We start from the raw sequence: 13,170 nt of genomic DNA on the forward strand, positions 1-13,170 counted from the left end.
CAGTTTTGAGCCTTTTACATTTCTGTAGTGACATGCTAGCACTGGCATGCTGTGCTTAAACATGGGTTCTGGCCCAGGCTGGAGGAGATGAATGCCTTGGAAAAGAGCCAACAATTGGTTAATAGAAAGGGAGACCCTAGAAGAAAACAAGAGGGAGAATGACCTTGGAGGTAACAAAGTTTTACTAGGGTAGCCCGTTGGTGGGCAATATAGAAGGATAAGGAAGGGAATTACTTGCCTTTTTGTAATTAGGTTAGGTCCTTGTGCGAAGATTTATTTCTGATTATTATGTGGCTTGGGTCTCTTTGGCTTAGAGGAAAAAGTAGTGTGATTCTACACTAATCTGTGTACGCTAATCTGTGACTGAGATTTGGACTCTGGCCATGTGTAAGTGACAGGTTGAAACTCAGAGGCTTACAAAACTGTAATTTTATTTTGTGGAGTGTTTTTACAAAGAATCAAGTGTTATTTTGCTAAGTTCCACTACCAAAAGACTCATGGAAAGACACAAAACCAAAGTCAGCATTAACCTCCAGTCTGTGATGAGGATGAACAAGCTGTATCTGTTCCTCCAGTTCTATGGGTCCTAAAAGGAGGTTGATTTCGTATCACCAAACTGCAGAGGACCATTCTCTCTGGCCAGCCACAAAGATGTGAGTGAAGCTTAAATAGATACGTGATCATAACTGACAACATCCTGCAAATCAGAGCAGCAAGTACCATTTAACTCAGCTGACCCTTCAGTCATGCCATAATCAGATCCAAACCTGCTGAAGGTTTTGGAAATCAGGCTTGGTGAGTCATTCTCATGGAAGCCATTGGATTTCAAATATCCATCTGCCTTAAATAAAGTCCCAGTAGTCCACAAAAAGATTCTCTAAGAATTATTTACTGTCTTGCAACTACTGGGACACTAGGAAAGTAAAGTATGTCTTCACAAGTGGTTATTCATGGCTCTGCTGGATCACAGCTTAAGAAAGGGTGCTCAGAGGACCACACATCAGTGCAGGGCAAGTGATCTCCCCCCAGACCACTGCTTTCCTTTAAGAACATGGCAATTCTTCAGAAAGAAGCAAGCAGCAATATGTGGCATCAGCTGCTCCATCATGTGTTTGATTGCACTCCCTTTTTTTCCATACATTGAGAAATTAAAAGCATTGTAACAAAGAAGCTAAAGAGAAAAAAAGTGTATGTTCATTAATGAGAGATTGATGAGGAAGATAAAAGGATCTCTTTTTATTGATTGCAGGCACTTTCTTCAAATTAAGTAAGTGCACTATTTAGAGATGGGAGGGTGACCCAAAGCAAGTGAACCGGCTCAATAAGCAGCATCACTGCCAGCAGTCGTGGTGTGGGAAGAGTGGGCTATCACACATGGTGCAAACGATTCATTTATTCCTCCTTCCAGTGCTTCACCAACCTCGCCTCCTTAATTCATCTCCCTTGGATTGATGCCAGCACCCTCTCCCTTTGAGTCCTTCCAAAAGCCTTCACTAAAAACCTCATCTCTCAGATCAAATGTCACAAGGAGAAAATTTCATTTTGCTTCTATACCGGTCCTGTCACTGGAACTGCAAATGTTAAAATGGGACAGGCTGTCACCTGCACACACACATCTCATTTTTCACCTGATGGAAAGCAAACAGGATACATGTGCTAGCGTTGTTTGTATGTCTCTGCCCATTCCCTCCACCTTTTTCCCTTTTTTTTTTTTCCAACCCTCTGGCCATTTGCAGCCATATGTGACTGAGGAGAAGAAACATCAAGCCTGTAAGAAAATGCAGGAAAAGATGAGCAGTGAAAATATGAATCCTTAAGCACATATTCAGCCTTAGACATGAGGCTAAATACATCAATGTCAGCAGAATCATTAGTGTGCTTAATTAATTTGGTATAAGAGGGCTGCTATGGGAAGACCCCCTACCCTCAGACAACACAGGAGACAGGGACGTGAAGAGGCTGTGTCCAAACCATCTCTGTACCCTCAAGCCAAAACAACTATACTGGAATTATTGCACTGCCCACCTAAGTGTGTCAGAAGCAGGTCCTCACACTAGTGCATTTTTTGGAAATGTCTGGAGCACAGAATACAAACTTCAATGCTTGTGAAAACATTTGGGAGAGCTCATATTGCCTCTGTGGCAGCGTTTTCTGCATTGACATCACATGGGCACACTTACACCAGGCATTCACACCAGGAACATGCTTTCTGTAAGTCCAATAACTGTGGCTTGCAAAAACAGTGATTTGAAAAAACAACACAACTACAATGGCCGTTTCAAGAGTTGTTTATACTTTAAAGAGCTACAGCCAGTAATTGAAACTGAAAACTGCCATAAAACGGGCTGTTATTTCACGGGAACCAAAAGGTTTTCTGACTCTTTTCATCTTCAAGTGAAATGTGAGACACTGAGTTTCTTTCATCCTAATCAAAAGCAGAGCTAGTGGCACTACACGAGACACAAAAATCTAACATCAAACCACGAATGTCAGGGGTTTTCATCAATGGCACTGACTCATTCCCTCAGCCTCTGCTCAGTCACAAAACTGGGATGAGCCCTGCCACTGTTCAGGCTAATGATAATTAGCTCTGCCATGTGGAAAAGGAGCATTTAAGACATGCAAAGACATGTAATGCACTCAGTTAGGCTCTTCTGCTCGAGAGCAGAAGCAGCAGCAGAAAGACCATATGCAGTTTTCTGTTTTGGTTTATTTTTGTTTCTTTTTTTTTCAGATCTGGCACCACCTTCACCCTGTCACTGGAGTCTCCAGCAGACCTGCTGGGGTAATCGCAATTATTTATTTCCACAGTGCAGCAGTGAGCTGGGGTAGCATTGTAGTCACAGGGCCCAGGCTCGCTCATTAACCTCCACCCACCTTAGTGCTGAAATGCATCTGCGCACCTGCATTTGAGCCAGTTCATTCAGATGGAAGAAATTCCTCGTGGATGTTCATGAGACAGTGGCAATACTGCTACTTTGCACAGGCACGGCTATGCAGGGTTTTGTGCTGGCCAGTCATCACATCCGCAGTGCCGCTGCCGCTGGGGGAGTCACTGGACACCGATCATTTGAGTAAAAGTCCCGAAAGCCCTGAATCAAGGAATTATCCCTCCCCCATTGACCCCTGGTTAATAAAGTACTTAAATGTGCATGGAGTTAAACAAGTGGTGAAATGCCTTCCTGATTAGAGATGGGCTACATCATATATCTAAGTGCCTTTTTGAATCAGAGCCTAATTCAGGAACTGAAAAGGTATTTTGGAGTGTAGCACTGTGGTTTCAGGATAAACAGTTTGGCAGCAATATCATACTTTTCCCTGTCTCTCCTTTCTTTTTGCTCCCTCTGTTCTGTCACCTGCAGTGACAGTAATGTTGTTCATCTGGCCAGGCTCTCAACGGAATCAGAGAACGAATTTTTGACTTGAAAAGAATTTCTTTTAAGATTTTTTTTTTTTAAAAATGGGTAAGCTTACCAACTAATTCCCAGCCTGGCCCTGTAAATATGTATAGGCTGGAAGAATGGGGACAGGACCACGCTCCAGAGGACAGAAGTTCCTTGACCTTGTCTTCTCACCAAAGACTTTGCATAGTGAAACCATGACCCAGGGCCCTTCCTGAATCTAGGCTTAACTTAGGCAGAAGCTCCTAGAAGATCCCAGTAAGATACGCGTTATTCTGAAATATCTTGACTCTATTTACTACACCCTTCTTTTTTTTTGTAGAGACAGAATTATTTTTGTACCTGCATATATTCTCAACTGCTGCTGTTTAAAACTCAAGGCATCAAACTTTACTTCACTGTAAAGTGTCGTTCTCAAAATCTCAGCTACACATGGACCTTTTCATAGAGTAACTCTCTAGCGTATGTATATTCAATAGTTTTGCTATTAGAAAAAAAAAAAAGAAAGAAGTCAAAGACGTGGAGCCAGCCTACTGCATGGAAGAATAAATGAGTATTAATGATAGGACATTGACATATTGTTGGCTTAGATTTGTAAAGTACGTCTTACAGGTAGAGTTATACATTCAGAATCTGCAAGCTTCAGAATTTTGCTTGCACAAAATGTTAGGATTGCAGCTCAAGAGCTAGTTTGCTTAGAGGTGTTCTGCAAATACCTCCAAATAACGAATTTAATCTACCTTACCCTAAATCAAGATATTAATTCAATTACACTGGTTGGTTCAGCTCTGGTCATGTCTATATGTAGCCTGATTATGCTCAAGTTAGCAGAATTGAGATGTTTGCTGTTTAAAACAGATAAACAACACAGTATTTATAACTGCAAAAATTCCAACAATAACAAAAGCGACAGCTCTCATCATGCCTCAGAATCCTAGCATCATCAAGGACATTTAATATTTAATATTCAATATTCTTTCTTAGTGCATTCAGAAAGCCACAGAAGGCATGAATCACTCCTTTGGCATCGGCTGGAAAACTTTGTCAATTTCCAGCAAATAATTAAGAAGAATTCAAATAAGTATGACAAAGGAGATTTTATGTCTAGTCATGAGTTTTCAGTAATCTAATCAAATATGGTTTTATTACACAGCTATGTTTTGAATGCAAACCCCAGCCTGTGTTCTAAGGTGTCTTGTCACATCTTTCTCACACCTGCACCCAGGCTCTCTTTGTGCTACATATGGTCTGGCACAAAAGCCAAACTCTCACCTTTTAGAAATCAAAATTTGAATTAAAACAAGGTAGTTAACTCTTCTCATACACAGAACTTTAATGTTCCTGCATCGAGTTGGGTCTTGTCAAGAACAAGAGAGGAAAATAGCAAAGAGGAAACCTGGAAACCTTAAAGAAATCTATCTGCTGTACTCTCATTTCATTGATGCAGTTCAAAGCTACAGGGCAGACTCTGTGCTGCTCCAGACAGGGAGCAGACCTTTACACCAGGGTAAAATGGGTTCATTATAACTTGTTGGCATTTAACACACAGGCATGCAAAGCGCAGGGCAATGTGGGCCATTGCTGCTGGATGGTGTAAGAGCAGTAGTGCAGCTTTGGAAACACTGCAAGACATTGGACAGCCTAGAAATGGAACACAGGAGGCAGTGACAGAGCAAAAAGCCCGCAACAGGACAGAGGAAGGTGGGTAAATAGAGTCTTTGCTACAGAACTCAGATATTTCTAATGCCTGCTACTGACAACAACAGTATGTGACGGACTGTTTACGCAGTCATACATATACATGTTATCAGAATGAATTCACAGCAATTTCATTTGACAGATGCATTATTCCTGCAGCATTTCCTGCATTCAAACAGCAGGTCATCTCCACCGGGGGTGCCTGTGTTTCACCACTGAGGCTGTGGAGTGGCAACGGGACTACAAAAAGGGGGTGGAGAGACAAACTGCCTTTTTCCTTCTTCTTGGGGGTGCCTAAGGAATAAACGCATTTACTCTGAAAGAATGTTTGAAAGGGTGGGCCAGACAGGCAGGGCTGAGGTCATCCTGTATCCCGTGTTCCCAGCCAAGCTCATCCAAACTACCATCCAAAGAAAAAGTCAAATAAAATAGAGCTGTCCTCATGTAGACCCCTGTAGGTATGCTATGCCTGTGGTGGGAAGGGTGGCCATGATGGTGGGGAAGAAAAACGAGCACCTACAGGCTGCAAGAAGGAGAAAGGCGCACTTAGCGACCTTGGCTTGTACACCCATGGACAAGGTGAATTCTGTCCCTAAATCCCTTTCCAATCAGGGCCATAGTTTGAAGCCAGACACTGTAAAACTCTACCATTCCTTCAGACATGGACTGCTGCAAAGATGGGGCCAAATTTCTTGCCAGTGTGGGCAAGATTTCAGCCTGCTCAGCCACAGCAGTAGTGAAGATCTAATATCTGCTTTCACTTGAGGGATGCCTTGCTCTCGCTCAAAAATTCCCTGCATGCTGCTTAACTGCCGCTTAACTCCAATTAAATTAAAAGCTGCCAAAGGGCAACAAATCCTTTCTGTGTTTCTAATTTCACACTAAACCCTGTGTCCTTCCTTCAGGATTTTCAATAAAGGAACTGTATTTTAACAACTTAGCACATGCTAGAGAAGAAAACAAGGATGTGACCAAAATAGATCCGATTCTAAAGACCCAAGCTCCACAGGGCAAAGCCCGCGCTCCCCGGGGCGGACCAGGCTGACACACATACTCATGGGCATAACGTTGTTTCTACTTATGCCAGAAGCCTGAAGCTCAGCTAAGGAAGGAAAAGGCAGGGTGTCTTGAATTTTGAACTCCTTTCGCCCCAAAGAGCGAAGACGGTGCTCTTGCCTCACTGGTCAATTTGAAATGATTCTCTGGAGGCTTTGTTAATAACACTTGAAAAACATGTGAAATTCTGTATATTACATTCCTTTCCTTCGTCAGGCATCAGTACATGGTTTCATCAGGAAAGCAGCCCTTCTCAGCTGCACAGAAATCACTCTTTGAGGCTGCCTTAAAGGACACAAAATGACTAAAATTTAAGTGAAAAATAAAAAAGGATAAAGTTTTGGCCTGTGTTGCCAAATATGTGCTAGTAACACTACACAGTGCAGGTGTGAGCAGACAACACACTTCACCTTCTAAACTAGCCTGCTTAAGAAGTACTAGTATTATCCCAACAGTGACTATTAGGGTTAGACATGGGCTAATTAAAAACCTATGCAGCTGGGGTCTAGTCAGCATTAATAATTAGTTGTAGCTGTTTCCACCACCTTCCACCCTCCACCTCCATCTCCTTTATTCCTCTTACAAAAAAAAAAATCTCTGTGCATGTATGTAATTACAGGAAACATAATGCATTATTAATGTGACTGCAGCAGACAGAAAGTTCAGGTTTACTGCTCACCATTGTAGAGGTAAGGTGTAGCTACTGGCAACAGTCAGCTTGCTGGTGCATTAGGTAATGAGAGAGTTTCCAAGAGTGCCAACTAAAGTGGCTAAATAATACCAGCTATTTGGAAAAGCACAGAAGCTGGGAGGAATGACGGGTCTGAATCTATCACTGAGACAGGCAACTGTGGACAACCTGTAGGAATTATTCCAGGAACAATTAACTTGCGACAATAAGGTTGTGCATTTTCTTTGATGCACGAATGTGATTATGTTCAAATGCAATTACGCAAGTCGGAAGTCTCCAGAGGACAGGCAGAAAGGAAACAGGTACAGATAGCAGCACGAGACAAAGCACCCCAAATCAAGGTTTTTACCAAGCCCTTTTCCCATCGAAACAACACAGTGTTCACAGTGAGCTGGAAACAATCCCCACACATGTCTTGTGATTTCAAGGAATATCAGACAAGTCAGGCCAGAAGTGCTCATTTCCTGGCACACTGAACAACGATCTATCATTACAGACATGTATCTGTCAAGCTGGTATCTACACACACATGCTGAAGAAATGCCTTTCAGATTTCATTTTCCAGTTATTCTGGACAACATATTATGCTGCATACAAATGTAGATACATAGCCAGGACCCCTGAAATGAAGGTTTAGAACAGCAGAAAAATATGGTGTGACTTCAACAAGTAATAAAGTTACGGATTAGATACGTGGATTAAAGTCACAGAAATTAATTCAGACCTGCTCCCCCAGCAGGATGCCTTTGTGCAGTCTCAACCCAAGTCACATTTTGTTTTTTCCCCTCCTCAAGAGGTTCCTTTTTTTGTACAAAATTTGTAAGTCCTCGATACAGTGCCTAAAATGTAAAAATCGTAAAAAGCAGCAAGGAGCTGTCCTAAAGCTGAAGAGTCAGAAGCTTCTCCCACACACCATTGACGTGTCTCACGGATTTCAGGGATCCACCAAAGAAACGCAAGTAGACTTCCTTCCTAATAGGCCAGAGGGGAGGATCCACGTCTGCAGCCAGAACCAAAGGGCTAGCACGAAATTTGGCACATGCAGCGTTAAAGCTTCGTTATCCCAGATCACTTGTACATTACTGAACAAGAGCTGCAAGAGGGTTGTCACAACACCTACCATTCAGGTTGTGGCCCCTCACTTCACCCTGCTGACCGTGAGCCCTCCGTAGTAGCTTCTTTCTGACAAGGAGCTACTGTTTCCTCTTCCCACCAGTTGGGCATGATGGGGATTAGGGTGGAAACCACTGCGGTCCTGCCTTTGAAGATGACTTTCTCTGGTTTGAGTGGCAACAGTTAACTATAACCTTTTCAGCTACCCACGGCCATTGACTATTTCCCTACTGCAGACAGGCTTTTTAATACCGCTGTGGGGAACTGTACTCAGATGACACAGAGAAATCCTTTGGTAATTATTCGGGTTAATCCTATTAGAAAAGAAAGGCTTTCAATTGCTAAAGCAACAAAAAAACCTTTCAGAGAAGGAACCCACCACTTCAAATTAAATCAACTCCCCCTTCTAGCCCACGATAACCTGATTATTATTGTACATAAGGAAAGTTGTGTTAACTGAAATCAAAACCTGTTTAACATTTGAAGAAGTTTTATCTAAAAATTTTAAAAACGTATTTGAAATGACTACAAATTCAAAAGACACCACTCTGCTTTCCTGCACATATTTAATTTGCACTTTACTAGTCCATAGTTCCATTTGTGTATTTTCCAAGTAAGAGACAGATTTTTACAGAATGTTTTATAAGGAATTTACCTATGCTCCAAATTTATGCTACAGTAGAGGATAAAATTTATGTGTCCCAAATTTGCTGTTACTTTAATGCTTTGGTAACATGACAGTGGTAGAGTTAACTCTTTCATGTGCTCATCAGAAATTCAGCTAGAGTGTTTAAAATGACAGTAACTTGATTTATTGAGTCATAAGAGGAATTATTCCTCTATGGCCAGCAGCCAAACAAGTAATCTTTTAATAAGGCATGTGAAGTCACTGCATTTCCTTTATGAAAAAAAAAAGCCAGTTAAAAAAAAGTGTGCCTAGGCACCTAAAATGGGCCTAACTTGGTATATAGGCATACCCAACCATGTGGCCTTAGGCACCTCAGTTCCCTTCTCAGACTGCATCCGCTCGTGACTCAACGCTTTCCTCCATTCCTTGCCTTAGAGGGTGCCGAATGAACTGGGACTGCTCTTCAGATCCTTTTATCGTGGTAGTGTTCACCCAAGATGTTACTAGCAGCTTTTGGGCTTATTTTAAAATAACCTGACACGGCCAACCCTGTCCTCCCCCTTGGGAGTTTTCCTTCTCTCCCGAGAGCACATTTTCAGCACTGGCACTGCAGGCTGTTTTAGGAAGAACTTCCAAGTTCCCCTTGCTGAAGTAAGTCTCCAGCTTTGCAGAAGATGATGAAACATTTTCTACACTGGAGAAATGAATGTCACTGAAGCTTTTTCCTAAGACTTTGTGGACAGAGGAAAGACATGGTGAACGCTATCTCTTCACAGGCAAATAGTAGGGGTATTTATTCAATGGTGGTTTAATGCTTCCTCCCTCTCTTTTTTTTTTGGCCTCCTTATACCTCTGAAGAAGTGTTGAGGATCTAGGAGATGGGCAGAACTGCAGACAACTTCTCCTGCTCCATCTTAGTCGTCTCCAAGATGCTGGCTGTCTGCCTGGCTCCCCACTCAGCATGTGACTGTGGAACAACCTTTGGTAATTGTTTGGACTAATCCTCATAGGAAATATTTTGAGGCATATAAAGTCTCTCTGGGCTTTCACTGAAGTGCCTGCACATGCAGTTCAGGGTTCATGGGTTGTTCCTTCAGGAGCCAAGTGTTGGTCTGGGATTCCCAGCCTGCAACCCACATTCATACTAGTCCTAAGGGATGTGCTCAGGGTTGCTCAGGAAATCTTTCCTTTGATCTGTGTCTTGCTAGCATCCAATTGCTGGACTGTCTGTCTTTCTTGAGCATTCAAGAATGTGTCTTTGTGATTGTTGTCCCCGTGATACAATTCTGCATTTGCAGATGTGCAACCTCCCTGAAGTAAAGGATTTAGAAAAATGTAAGCAGGATTACATATCTGTTAGAGGCTCTGGGAAAGAGTGTTTGATGCCTGACCAGCAGCACTGAGTTGTGTTCACCCTGAGCAGGAGTGTGAAAACACAGGAGAGAGATGCAGATGCTTTGTGGGACCTCTCTCCTTCATTTATTTAGCAAATACAAGTAACTGCAAGACTTCTCTACAGCCTCTCACCTAATGAAAACACAGCAAACTATTTTCATAAGTGGAGGGAAATATTTTCATAAGTGGTGAGAGTATGTGAGAATATCTATTAAAAACTATGGTCATCTCAGAAATACATTGCTGCTGTCAGTAATTAATGCATGAGTTATAAAACTCAAGCAACTAACTTCCAGCCTGTCTTCTTTTGTACAGCTGTCTTTCTAGCTGAGATCAAACACATCGTTTAATGAATTGATCCTTTTCTCCTTCCCCACAAGCGTTCCTATTTGAACATCTACATTTTCTCGTAGTAACATTATGCATCGTGTCTGAAATCGGCATGATCACGGAAATTCCCAGAGGAACCTGGAGCACGGCTCATGTTGCTCTCGCTGCACAGGAAATGCAACCGTTCTTACTCATCCTTCCTCTGTAATGAAGAGTCAGATTCATTGCCTTGCTGTGCTGAGGAGGAAATTGCTGCATAATCTCCTTTCACAGCTAGACAATCCCCTCTTTCCAAAGCAGGCTAAGCATGCAAATTCTCCAGACATATTTGATGAATTTCTAATAACAGTGGGTGAAATGACAGGGCAAAGGCGAGTGTCAGTGACAGAAGCCTTGTGCTGGCTCCCTGCTGAAGACATTGTTTTCCTTGTATGTTCACCCACATATTAATTATGGGTGATACATATTAATTGAATCTGCTCTGGGACAAATAAACCATAATCAGGTCAAACTGTGGCCAGTCTTAAGGTCAGTTAGAAGTCTTGAAAAGACTGACATGTGCATCCTCCTCAGCCCTTCACACGGGCTGCAAAATGAGACCCCCAAGGTCTCCCAGTTTATGATCTTACATCACCAACGTAGTGAAGGGAGTGCCTTCTGCCAGTCAGGATGTTACCATCCATCTCTTGAGCTAAGAGAGGGACCTCTGTGGGCTGTGAGGAGCAGGCCAAGTTATGCTTCTCCAGCCTGCCAAGTGATTTTATAGCCCTCTGTGGTTAGATTTTCCTGGATGGGGAATAGGCACATTTATTTTTTCCGTATGGGAACAGAAAAGAAAAAAAAAAATCTTATCTGCCATTGAGAAACACTTATTTGCTTAGGCCCCCTTCAGGTCAAGTTCTTAAGGAAATTTTGAGAAAAGATTTGATACTTGCATGGAAAATACGAGCATGCATTCTCTTGCTGCACTAACAAAAACAAATGCTTCTTATGCAATGGTTAGTAAGCCTCATGCTTTAGCATATAAGCCAATCGTTAATCACAAGAGGGCAAGGATGACATTTTCTAAGTAATAAAACAAGTCCACAGTTTTCCATGAAAACTGTTTTTGCACTTTCCTCTGCCTTTTTGCCCACAGTTAGAGACAGTAATCAGTAAAGCACTGACATATTCTGGTGCTCTATATTCCCACATCAATCAGGTGCGACACTATTCAAGGTGTCTGAAATGGTATGTGACTCCAGCCACAATAAATGATTATGTGGCTTGCTGCTGTAATTCTTTCTAGTTGATCTAGATAAGGGATGAGGAGAGGCAGCAGACAAAGAGAAGATTACACTCCACTTAGTGGCTTAGGGTTTAATCATCTGTCGTCCCTGACTGCCCTGGGTCTATAAGGTGGAGAAGCCCCTTTCCAAAGCCACGGGGCGCTGGTGGGCTTATGGTGGGGAACCTGATCCAAGGCATATCGGGGTGGTGGTTGCTGTGGGAGAGCGGGAGGGAGCTGGAGCCAACAACCAAACAAGATTACAGAAGAGACAAGACTCCCCACAGATCTAATGAGAGGAAAAATAGGAGTCAGAAAGGTTGAGTTACCTCTCATGGTCATGGCTTAGGAGGAAACTCATTTAGCAGAGGCATCATCTTTCTGTTGTGTCTTTCCCCCACCAGTCCCTGAGGCACCAATTGCTGCCTGCTGCCTGAGACAGGACAAGGGGCTCGGTGGGCGCTGGGGCTGGCCAGCCTGCCTGCTGTTGCATGTCTCCGGCTGGTCTGCTTCCCCATCGTCTGTGAGCATGGGCTGGCGGCAGAAATTCTGCCCTGCAGCAAAAGCTGTTTTCCAGAAGGTCAGCTTCCCTTTCTTCCCTGTCCAGGTAGAGGAGGTACAGCAGCATGACTGCTTCACACGTGGTCAGTTTGACTGGCTGACAGCTGGGACTCTCGTTCACAAGCTGGTGATATTTCAATTTTGACAGGTGGTATCGTGCGCAGAGATCGTGCTGAAAATTAATTGGAGTGACTCTTTTCTGCAGAGCTACTGAAGGCCAAGACACGATCATGACTAGGGCTGAGGAAGACACAGCCCTTGGAGATCAGACAAGTATGCAGAGCTCCTTAAAGACTCACTGGACCCTTATTAGTCAGTGTTTCTTATAAATTCTGTAATGTACTTTGTCACGCTGACAATTTCCTGCAGTAACAAAAGGAGAGATGCCAAGAATATGGCAGTGTTTAAGAAATGACTGGTGAGATCTGGTTGAGATAAAGGCTCAGCAGAAATGCCAGCTCATACACACACGCTCTCCTCTCCTTTCTGCTTAGACTACCCTTTCCTGCGCTCCACCACCCCTTTAATAGCAGGATACAGTGGATGAACTTGAGAGCTTCAAGTTTAAACAAGTGATAACCAATTCTCTCCTTGCCTCCCATTCTAAAGAGTTAGCTAAGCCCACTTCTTCTTAAACAGCTTTTTTAAGAATTCTTTTTTCCTTAAGGAAGTTTCAAAATTTTCCGCAATCCTTTGCCAATTCATCAACTATAGCTAATGTGTTTCTACTAGAGCTACCCACTCCACATCTTGTTCTGCAAATCTGATAATAGTCAGTATATTTGGCTCACTCTCTTTGATTATTTTTTCTCCATCCAGAGAAAATTCTCCATCCAGTACTTCATACATGCTGCTTCTGGATTGTTGTGAATGGCAATCTCATATTTTACAAGACATTTACAGATAATAAAAGCTATTCCTCAGGATGAAACTTCATTTGGAGGAACAGATTCTTACTGACTTAAAAGGAAAGAATCCCTCCCCTGTACCCAGCCTTTCTCACTGGCCATCTGCTAATAGTGCCCATGTG

The 13,170-nt window shown here is 42.7% G+C and overlaps 1 protein-coding gene across 2 annotated transcripts in view; it reads right to left on the reverse strand.

The window, feature by feature from the left end:
- The window catches only part of NRG1 (neuregulin 1), a 305,370-nt gene that overhangs the window by 107,233 nt on the left and 184,967 nt on the right, over positions 1 to 13,170 (reverse strand). The gene's annotated exons all lie outside the window — the stretch shown is intronic.

The sequence above is a fragment of the Calonectris borealis genome, chromosome Z (genome assembly GCF_964195595.1).
Source record: "Calonectris borealis chromosome Z, bCalBor7.hap1.2, whole genome shotgun sequence".
Taxonomy (NCBI): domain Eukaryota; kingdom Metazoa; phylum Chordata; class Aves; order Procellariiformes; family Procellariidae; genus Calonectris; species Calonectris borealis.